Source organism: Strigops habroptila, chromosome Z (genome assembly GCF_004027225.2).
Source record: "Strigops habroptila isolate Jane chromosome Z, bStrHab1.2.pri, whole genome shotgun sequence".
NCBI classification, from domain to species: Eukaryota; Metazoa; Chordata; class Aves; order Psittaciformes; family Psittacidae; genus Strigops; species Strigops habroptila.
The window spans coordinates 12933732-12945042 of NC_044302.2; the positions used below are offsets into that span (position 1 = coordinate 12933732).

Genomic DNA, 11311 nt, shown 5'->3' on the forward strand with positions numbered 1-11311 from the left:
AAATTTATCCTGTGTTTGTGCATGTCTGGATATTTATTTCTTCAAAGGATATTGCTAAAACTGTAGATGAATATATGAAAAGTGACAAAAAGTTTAGTCAACATTCTTGATAAAATTTTAAGGTTACTTATGAATGTGTTAATCTCTTTGCTCAAATGAGAAAATCCTTGGATATACAGAACTTTCTAAAAATACCTGGGGTTTGTGTGATTAACTTACTCATAATATTTTTACTTATAATATTTTTACTCTTCTAAATGAATTTACGTGTCTCCTTTCCGATAAGTGGGAGTATTAAAAGGTCACATCATGGCACAGTTTACAAGACTGAAAAACCCTGCGTACAGGTACTTTCTCAAAGACAGATAATACAAACTACAGCTAATCCCCAAATCTCTTTCATAAAGTAGTCCAAGCTTTCAGAAGATCCTGTATTAATGAGTATAATAAGAAAACTTAGTTTGACTGATATGTTAACATTAAATATATACAACTAATAAGAATTGATAATGATAAAAGTGATTCTGGTTGCTAGTGGAACCTGGCTGGGATAATGTTAACAGGTTGCTGCAATTAATGCAAAACTAATCACCAGTCCTCCATGGAGAAATGCAAATTACAAGTTTTTAGAAGGCTGGTTCCGGTCAGTAGGATTTGTATTGCAGCTAATCCACTTAGCAGCATGTCATGTTTCTCTGTTGAGATGTTTTTTTAGGAAGTAATGAAGTATGATTCCTTTCTAGAGATTCTATGGACTTCTTTAGTTTCTGGATTTTGACTCTTCTGTTTTTACTAAATATGTAAGTATGTTTGCGTGCTCTTTCTTTCCCATTCCCATTGGCTGAAATCAAAGTAAGTGACCCTGAGCCCTTGGAAACTGTATTAGATGAAGCCATAGCTACAGAATTGATCTCTTAATGTACAGAAAGTATGTTACATATACTGTTCTCATCTCTGTAATTGAAATTCAAAGATTCTGCTGTATCTGATATTTGGCCTGTCTGCTGGTGGGCAAGAATAACTGCACAAACCTGCATTTGGTTACCTATTTTCAGTGTTAAACAAAACACGAAACAAACCTTTGTGCTTTGTGTTTTAATTCCTTTATTTAAAAGTAATCATAGACAACACTGTCATGTTAAATGGTCTTTTACTCCTTCTGACAGTATATATACTTACCAGCAGTTGGTAGAAGGAAGTGCATCAGCTATGGGTTCTCCTGCTTACTCAACAAAGAAACTTGTCTCTAAGCCTGGGTGTTCTAATACTGTGACTTAATCTGAAGAGAATAGTTGTGCTGTGTAGTGGTAGCATGTGTCGTTACAACATTTGTAGGGTCACAGGAAGACACATTTGAAGGAGGGCACTGGATGGCATTTACCTCCCATTGAAACACATGACAAAATCATGACATTCAGTTTTTAGTGTAGAAATCAAAAACATTGGAACACTAATGTTTGGGGCTTGGAACCAGGTGATCTTTAAGGTCCCTTCCAACCCAAACCATTCTATGATCTTGCAAACCCAATTTTGATGGCAGTGCCAATATCATTGCTTTTAATTAATTATGAAGGGGTAATTCCTTTCAGAACAAGTTTAGTATGTGTTATAAGTAAATTTTGCAAATAAAAATACAATGTTATTAAAATTGAACATTTGGCAAATGTTTTGTCCAAAAGTAGGTCCATGTTTGGTTTTTTTTACCAATTGTTTTGTTGCCAGTTGGAAGCTGAAGAGCCAAAACATAAAAGGTTATGAAATCTCCTGTTCTCTGTATACCATTTAATATTTGACCTTTTATTGTACAATGTAGTGTTTTCAGGCATGGAAGATTTAGATCCAGATATGCAACCAAACAAGAGCAACTTCCAGAAAATGAAATAATTTTGGTTTGTGCAGCCTTTTACTCTGACATGAAAGCCATTTCTAAAAAAAAAGAAAAAAAAGCCATCTGCTACTTTATTGTTTGATATCAGCAGCAGAATAATGTCCGATTTTAATATCATACTGCTTGGCTATGTACGGCACTAATTTGTTCTGTGACATCAATGAATCAAAGTAGAGTTCCTGATAGAAGAACATCAAAAGGAAATTAATCTCTCTGTGATAGTATTAATAATTTCAGAATGGACGTGTTTTGCTCAATTATTGTAAGCGTTGAAAGCTGTGTTTTGGTGGACTGTTAGATCAATATCATAACTGCTACACAAATGGAGAGTGTAGGAACGAGACTAATGCCCTTCAGCAGCCAGTCAGGAGTGTCATTACTGATGGACAAGAAGTTTAGTCAACATTCTTGGTAAAATTCTATGGTTACTTAAGGAAAGGAGATATGGAAGTTTGAAATTGGTGGGGAAGGGGGAAAAAAAACCAACCTAATTTTTCAATATGTTGGGGAAGGTGGTGGGTCTCTCATTAAAGGTAACATCAGCAGTTTGTAACAAATTAACTGTGTGATACTGGAAGAAATTTAGTGCTTATGGAGGCTAATTACGAATAACTTTCAGGGATACTAAATGCATCTCAGGCAAAGATATGTGTAAAATTATGGCATGCTGAGGGTGTCATAATGTGTATTCAGCATATATATCCTGAAAATACTGTGTTTTTTTAACAGTATTTTATTACTTTCCTTTTTTCGTTATTTTGTTTTGTATATAACCTGTTGGATGCATATTGTGCTTATTAGGGAGCATGTTTCTTTATGTAGCATTCCCAAATACCCTTAGAATTTCATTCACATCTTTCCCTACACATAGTTACATACAGGATTTGACACAATACAAGAAACTTGAGCATCTGTAGATATAGATCCTTCCAAGTGCTTACACTATTCAGGAGTAGAAGAAAGAGTTACTACAGTAAAGCATGACTGTTGTAGTTACACAGCATGACACCCACAGATATACTAGGACTATATTTAGGATTCCAGTTGTGTGCAGAGAATACAACTAAATGAGTACAGAGGCCCAGATGTGTCACTGAAATAAATATTGGCAGTATGGATGTGTGATCAAAATATCAAAATGTATCAGAGACTGACTGCAGAACTTAGTAATAATCCAGGTAGGGATAAGATTTCAAGTAAATCTACTATTCCTTTCTTTGTATGCTTGCCGCCTTCAGCTTTCCCGTATTTTCTTCACCCCTCAACTGGCAGTCAGTAGTGTTCCTCAGCCTGGGGGTGTGGTGGGTTGACCTTGTCCTGCCGCCAGCTGCACGTCCAACTCCCTTCTCCATGATGAAAAAGCTCATGGGTCAAGATAAAGACTTGGGGGATCACTTACCAATTACCAGCATGGGCAAATCGGACTTGACTTGGGGAAAATTAATTTCATTTATTGACAAATAAAATAGATTTAGATGGTGAGAAACAAAGATGACAATTAAAACAACACCTTCCTACCCATCCCTCCACTTTTTCCCAGGCTGAGCTTTACTCCTTCCTTCCCGACTCCTCTATCCACCCCAGCCCCAACCAGCGTAGGGTTTTGGGAATGGCAGGTTGTGGTCAGTCTGTAACAGTTAGTCTCTGCTGCTCTTTCCTCCTCAGATGTTTCTCTTGCTTCAGTGGGATCTTTTCCCGGCCAGCAGTTCCTTTAGGAAATACCTGCCCTTTGTGGCATGGGGCCCTCCGCAGGCTGCAGTTTGGTGCTTCCCCATGGTTTCTCCATAGGCTGCAGAGGAGCGCTGTGTCTGGAATACTTGCTCTAGCCCCTGGGGCACCTCCTCCACTCATCTTCCCTCTGCCCTCGGTCCTCCCAGGGCTGTTCCTCATATTTCTCTTCCCTCTTCCCCTCTCAACCAGGGGCCATTTGCCATTTGCCCTTTCTAAGCCGTGCCTTGTGCTGGGTGGCTGCAGAACCGGCTGGAGCCGGCCTGTCCAGCAGGGGGCAGCCCTGACACCTCCTCACAGGGACCCCCCTCAGCCACCCCCAGGAAAACCTCGACAGTGACACCCACAGTCTGCTAATTAGCTTTGTACTAATCACCGCTTAATTTCTTTATGCATGTAAGACTACCACTGATATTAATGAGCTTGGGTTTTGTCTAGGAAGATGCAATGACTGCTTTTTAAGATTCCATAGAATTCCTAACAAGGCTGACATACTTCCTTCTAGATCAGCACTGTGAGCGTGAGGGCTTTTTTCTGCATTGCCTGAGGTAACATCAAATGCTTTTGCAAGCTCTCTCCACCTGATATACTGTAATAATATCTTATATTAAGGACAGTAATGCATAAGTAGACAGTATGGTAGAAAGGCTTCCACAGAATGTCAGCAGAAGCCTTGGCAAGATCAATACACTTCTAACGAGCATCTCTGTTCTGGTCTCTCCTTCACCACCTCCTTTGCTTTGCCTTCTGCCCAACTTAGTATTTTCAAAGGGAAACCAACTTAAAAAGTGTTTGATAATGTGACATTTGAAGGAACTGCTTCCCAACAGTCACAGATTCGCAGTACCCCATTTTGACCACTGCAGACATGCTGTTTGGATTGTCTATGCCTGTTTCAAGGATAACAAAGAAAGTGATGACAGGAAAGCTGTGAGGTAATCCTCTTGTAAGTGGTGGACAAGAGCTTGTTCCCAGTTGCTGTCATGGAAATTAAAGGAAACCTTCACCATTTTCGTAGTACATACTAGGGTATAGAAAAGTTTGTCTCTTTGTGGTTTTGCACACAAATCCCCAAAATCCACTTTATCTGCTGAAGTCAGGTTATTTTTTTTTTCTCTTTCTACACATGCATGTTCAAAATAGCATAGGCCTTTGGTCAGTGAGAGACGATGTCCCCACAGCAGTATTGGGAAGCTGTGCAGGAAGATGTCATTCACATACCATGTTCTTGTGTTCCTCTCCCCAGAAAGCATGCTTATAATGTGCTTTCAGAGAACATACTCTCCTCCTTCCCCTGGAAGTCGAGTTCAGAAAACCTCCTTATTCTTCAACTTTCAATCTGGAAAGAAGTGAACTCTAAATATGTCTTTAACAAAATGAATATTTAGATGGTATTTGTGAGCATGGAAACAGTATGTCTGTCATTTGGTCTAATATCTTATCTTCTTTATAAGAGTAGGTAAAGATCATGGTACATATAAGCATGTGGAGTGAATGTCCATTTGGCTTCACTAAAAATCTGCTCTGTGGACTGAAAAATTTAGGTTATTAAATACGTAATGCATTGTAACTATCCGTGCAATGGCTATCTGTTTACTAGCTCTCTGCTTTTCTAAATTTCTTCTATAAAATATTTTTTATAAAGATACAACATGCCATGTTTCAATGGAGTCCTGCAGGGAGAGATGCAATTAAGAATGTTATGCAATAATACATTCTTTTTCTTACACATAATGTATTTGTGAGCATCATACATGCAGGCAGAAGTGTTGAGCTCAGTAATTCAGGTCTTTACATCTCCGCACCATTTTGACTGCTTTAGCAGTTTTAGCACAAAGGTAGGAGTTTCAAAAGTAGTATTAATAATAAGAAATGGAAAACAGTATATTAATTTTGTGTACAATAATAATAAGCATGTTACTATTGAAAGGTTTGCCAGATATTAGTTACATTTCTCCATTTTAATAGAGGTGGCTTGTGTCTGAAAAATTCTCTAAAACATTGCTGATGGAGCAGACGTAGGCTTGATTTTTGACACTCAAATGCAATGTTGTTTCAATTAATACTGTTTTTTTAAATTATCAAAAATAATGATTAGGAAAACCTATCTGCTTATCTGTTGTTTTCCTTTTGTTAGAGCTGGACTTCGTATTTCCTGTCTTTTTTCCAGGTTTTCTTTAAGTTTCCCAGATATTGGACTTCCTGAACAATATTTTTTGTGAATTTTCTACAGTTGCATAGGTGTAAGGTGAAGGAAATCCTCTTAGAATATTTCCCCTCATTTTTTTGTTTTTCTAATGATAACATAACTTCTACTCCTTTCTCACCAGCAATCACAAGAATTCCATTTTACATTCTCCAAACCCAGCTCACCTAATTAAAAGAAAAAGGTAAAAAGCTTGCGTTATAATACTGAATGCAGTAGTTTAGTAGGAAAAAGAAATCCAGTGAATGAGTTTTTAGTACTCTGATAAGTCATAGCAATACCTTTTATAGCCCTATTAATTTACTACTATGTACTGTAAATAATAATTAATAGCAGTGCCGTTTTCCTAACTTGGCCGGAGTTACCATCGTGACCCTTAGTAATGCTGCAATAAAAGATTAAACCTTTTGAACTGTAGATGTGAGTGAATGTCTTATGGGAAGTAACACAAAGTTTTGGAAGCTGAATTATTAATCTTTTGTGAATTAAACTTGAACCTATTAGGTAACTGTGAAAGCTTTATAAACAAATATCTGATAACTGAACAAATACATTTTGTCACGTATGTAAGACTTTAGTGTGTTGTACTTTTAAGAAAAAATGGAGTGAACTGAACGTACTCAGTTAGGAATTTGTGTATTATATGGATAAAAGTTCTGCAGACATGTGTAAATTAAAACTATGAGGAAATGAAAAATAGTAGTTTTCCCCTTTACTTTTTGGAACTTACAAGTGATAAGACTAACATGACAGAGGAATCATAAAATATTTTGCTTATACTAACAGGTTGGGTATCTGTGGTAATACACCCCTGAATGCTCACGGACACATTTGTTTGAATTCTGAGTGGTGGTTTGCTTTCTGTGCTTTAAAGCAAAAAAATGGATTCCACCTTTGCAGCTAATCCAGAAGGCAAAGGTAACCCTGATGTTTTTTAGGTTTCTCTATTTTGAAGATGTCAGACATCTTCAATAGTAGCTAGCTAGGGAACACTGCTATGTCCACTACAGATATAGTCAGACAACATACCATTGCTGAAATTCTTGTGATTATGAATTAAAATTGTGGTTAATTTTAGAATACCTGTAATCTGCTTACAATGCTGTGGAAATCAAACTTAGTGGTATGGTTGATAAATTGCTTTTCATGTTAAGCCGTTTAAAACAGAAGTTTTCCATCACTGTGGTATGTGCAGAACTGCTGTAGTGCCAGCTACTTGTAATCTTTATTGCATTTGTGTCTTCAGTTTGTCTTTTTGTGATACCTGTAGCTCATGAACCAGCTTTTTACTACTGATCAGTCGTTCCCGGAAGTACTAGTATGATGTTGTTAATTGATAGATTATTTATGATCAGACCTGTTGATGTAAGCTCTTGTGTTGATTTCCTAGTCTTATTTTCAAGTTGCTTGGTATGAGTACACTCATTTCCTTGGTACACCTGTATGTGAAGAACATGTAACCATAAATTCTCTGTGGCTGGTTATCTGCTAGGTTTAACGCTGCTTCTTGTGTGATGTGCTCTTAGATATTAATTTGCAGTAGATATAGCATTAGTAAGAGAGTTCCTATTCCAGAATTGCCAGCTGTCTGATGAACTACGGTGCAATTAGTTCTTCCCAAGCAAAAGTGATCAGTAAACTATATCCGAAGACTGTCTCGGGCCCTGTGGAAATCTCACTGAGCCAGGGCAGAATATTCAGTCAGAAACCTTCAGGTGAAGATTGTGACTGGAAATATGTTAACTAGAATAATAGAAAGAATTCATAAACCACACCTCCCCAACAACCCTGATATATTCTAGAAAGATTTACTGTAAGCTAGTAAAGTTGACTTGCAAGTGAATCAACAATATTGTACTGAGCAGGATAAATTGTCTCAAAATTCTGAATAATTTATAGCTTTTAATGCAGTTATTAACATTTACCTAGGTGAAAGCTAACATAGCTATAGGAACAAGGTAGGACAGTAGTGTGGGTAATGAAGATCTTTCTAAGGAACCAGTGACTCCATCTTCTGGCTGAAAAGAGAAACTGAAGAATTTCGATTGAGTCTGAGGATACGGGTAGAAAATACTGAAATGTGTTCTCAGGATTATCATTCAGAAAATGAAATGCAAATACCAGTAGCAAATAAATATTCTGTTAGTTCCTCTCTTATTATTACTATGTTTATTTTTTTTTTTACTGCAACAACTTTCATATGCTAGGATAAATATATTGTAAGTACGTCTTGAAAAAATCTTTATTACATTCATGTTGTATAGGAAAAGTTGGTTCAGATAATTTTTAGAGAACAATGATATTATCTTGCAAATGATGTAGAAATTTTGTTGATAGTATGGATTATTGATTGACAAGAGATTGCAGTATAGCGGGTCTATTTACCTGATAATGAATGCATGTCAGTATATGATACATATCGTTAACATTTGTGAAAAGGCCTTTAGGAGCCTAGTTCATGTCTTTAAGAGTAGCTAGTCACTCTAGAAATTATTATCCTTTTGTTAGGAATTGACTTGTATCAGGAGGATCTGTGATAATAAAAGATAGGCTGAATTCTGCAAATTAATTCCTTACTCAGCCAAATGAGTTGCTGCAGAGACTGGTGAAGCCCTCAGCCTATCTGAGGTAAGCAAAACTGTCCTTTCCATTCCCTCCTCATCTCTATATTCAGTCCAGCTTTAGCGCAGAGAGGGAACATCCCAGTTTATTTTGTGATGTTCTAATTTCAGTTTAGTAGCTGGAAATGCCTATTTCACCATGTGGAGGCATAAGATAAAGTTGAGAGTTTTCTCTGAATTGCTTTTACTCTGGATGTATACTCATTTAAACCTTAAGGAGACACCTCTTTCAAGATGTGCTTGCCACCCAGATGCTAGATAATATCAACATTGGCAATCTCAGAATCACATAAGTTTTGAAAAAATTAGGAGAAAAATAAATGGTCAATGAAAATCTGCATTTAGACTTTCTTTGATAGATATGATCCTACAAATAACTTGTTATTTTAATTCACATTCAATTTTTAAGAGAATTAGGGTGTTTGTAGCAAAGTAAAATTACCAAATTATATTGTAGCAGTATACCAATTTCAGGGGATCTAGAAACCAACAGTAAAGATTATTTGTATATATTGAGCTTTATGTACATGCCTGAACAACAACCCTATTTATGGTAGCTTGTAACCTATGTGTACAGTTGGATAAACAGTTTAACTATTCATGTGCATTATTTTTATATGATGGAGTTCAGTACAGTAAGTACACCCAAAAGGACAATACTGCTCACTCCTCTTGTGCTGGAGAGACCAGCAGGGACTGGCCATTTAGGGCTATCAGTAAACCAATACTGTGCTAGGGTGAAAGGAAGCATATGAATCATAAATGTAGCATGCTTCACCTGTTTTGTTGCTAGCTTTATGATTTCATGCTGCTTAAGCATTATGATTTTGTGATTGAACTGTCTGTTTTCCTCCCTTGCAGTGTAATAAGATGACATTGAAGAAAACCCTCCTCTTTGCGTTATAGCGTGTTTAAATATATCTTCTATCTGAATTCCTGAAACAGCCCCGATTTGCCCTCTATTCTTTTCAGTTTGTGAGTCTGCACTCTTTTCTGAATTAATGCATGGATACTTCAAAGAGAAGAGTAACAAAAGTCAAGAAGTTCTCTTCAGTTCAAGAGTGTTTGACTCTTGTTTTATTGTTTGCTTTTTCTTCCATGTCATGTTCTGTACATATTTCATGCTTGTTATACAGTTAATAGAAACAAAGATAAAATGGGTGTAACTTCTTTTGTGCCAGTTTAAATCCAGATGTCAGTATGAGATTTTATATTAAATGTCCATATTTTGCAATACTGATTTTCAAAAGAATAGCCCATTTCTGATGAAGACCTTTGTGCTAGAAGGCCCATCAGAAATACAATGGTAAGCTGAACTCTTTTTTATTAAATAAAATCAATCTTTATGACACTTAGAAACAGTAGATGCTGCAATCCCTTTTTGATAAATTCTGCAATAGGTTGGCATCAATTTTGTTTTAGCATAAATTAAGGTAACTCCAAGGATGATCCAACTGTGTCAGACTGGTTGTGTCCTTTGTGGCCATTATTGAGGACAAGATTGGCTGGACTGCTCCTACCAAAATTTCTCATTTCTGCCATGCTTCTGACATACGATATATGCTCCCTCTGTGCTACTGATGGTATTAGCTGTCAAGTTAAACCATCTTTAAGAACTCAAGCCATGCTGATGTTCAGGTTCACTCCATGCTTCCTACTAGGCAACTAGAATGTGGTTGAGCTGGAATCAGTACTTAGAGGTCTTCTTCCTCTGTTTCCTTGGGCATTCTGTAGATTTATTGATGTTTAAAAACCTTGAAGCAAAGAAGAAACCACAACTCTGGGAAAAGAACCAGGTGCTTTTCAGGGCTTCCTACAACACCTCTGTGTGATCCTAAGTACTCTCAAACCTGTGGTGTGAATGGGAAGAGCACAGGCCTGGTCATGTCCAGAGCTTTGCTACTATCTTTGTCATGTATGAAGTACTTAATATTAGTGTTTCATTTAATGTTTCTAAAAAATTGGTAGATACTGTTCACCGTAATTCACATTTTAATTAAGTTGTTGGGTACTAACAGCTGGAACCAGACTGGTAATAATGTATTTATGTATAAAGGTGTGGATAGGCATCTTCTGGAAGTACAGACTCTTCCGTACTTCTCACTAGTCTTCAAATAGCACTCAGAGCTCATTCCTTTTTTTATTACAAATTGGATGCTAACCTACATCTTTTTCATCATTTTAGCCTTCAAAGTGGCTGCTGATCTGTCATTACTTTGCTGTATGTATAGATAAAATGGGTGTAGATATTCTTGCTGGTACGTGAGACACATTATATTTGGTAACTTTATAACAGATATCTCATAGGTGTGGGACTGTGCAGTGATGAATTGCGTCTCTATGTCTATGAAAATCTTGGTTAAGGAGCCCGTGTTTGTCTCTCTGAGTGCAAGTGGTAATTTTGCCAGAGGTCTCACTGAAAGGAGGAAGGCAGTAGATATGGTTAGATCCTTGTCCCCTCTCCTTATTTCTACAGTGGCGTCAGGAGCCTTGAAAGTTCACAGAACTCCGTGTCCCTTCAAACCGTCCCGAGTTCTGACAACTCAGAATCACCTGTAATTTAATTAGATAATGAGCCAAAACGTGATACTCAACTCTTTTGTTGTAAGGCCAAGTAGAACCCAGCCAGTACACCTGTAGTAGAAAACAGTAGTTAATTAATGTCTGAAACTGAAATTATTAGAAATCTATTTTATTTCTGCTTATTACTTCAGACAAAGAATAGACAAATCTGATTTTTTTTTCTTTTTTAAACGGAAGATACTTTCTCACTCTAGAAGATCTTTCTTTGCTTTTTCAAAGAAAACGATGGAAGTTTCATTTTGAATTCAGAGAAGCAAGTTAAAACTAGTCAGTTTGTGAGTCTTA

General features: G+C 36.9%; 1 long non-coding RNA gene across 1 annotated transcript; it reads left to right on the plus strand.

The window, feature by feature from the left end:
* The first annotated feature begins 5759 nt into the window (after positions 1–5759).
* On the plus strand, positions 5760–10953 carry LOC115619502. Its single transcript, XR_003995042.1, has 3 exons — positions 5760–6006; positions 6609–6740; positions 10920–10953. It is a non-coding gene; the product is annotated as an uncharacterized LOC115619502 (long non-coding RNA).
* Positions 10954–11311: the final 358 nt, after the last annotated feature.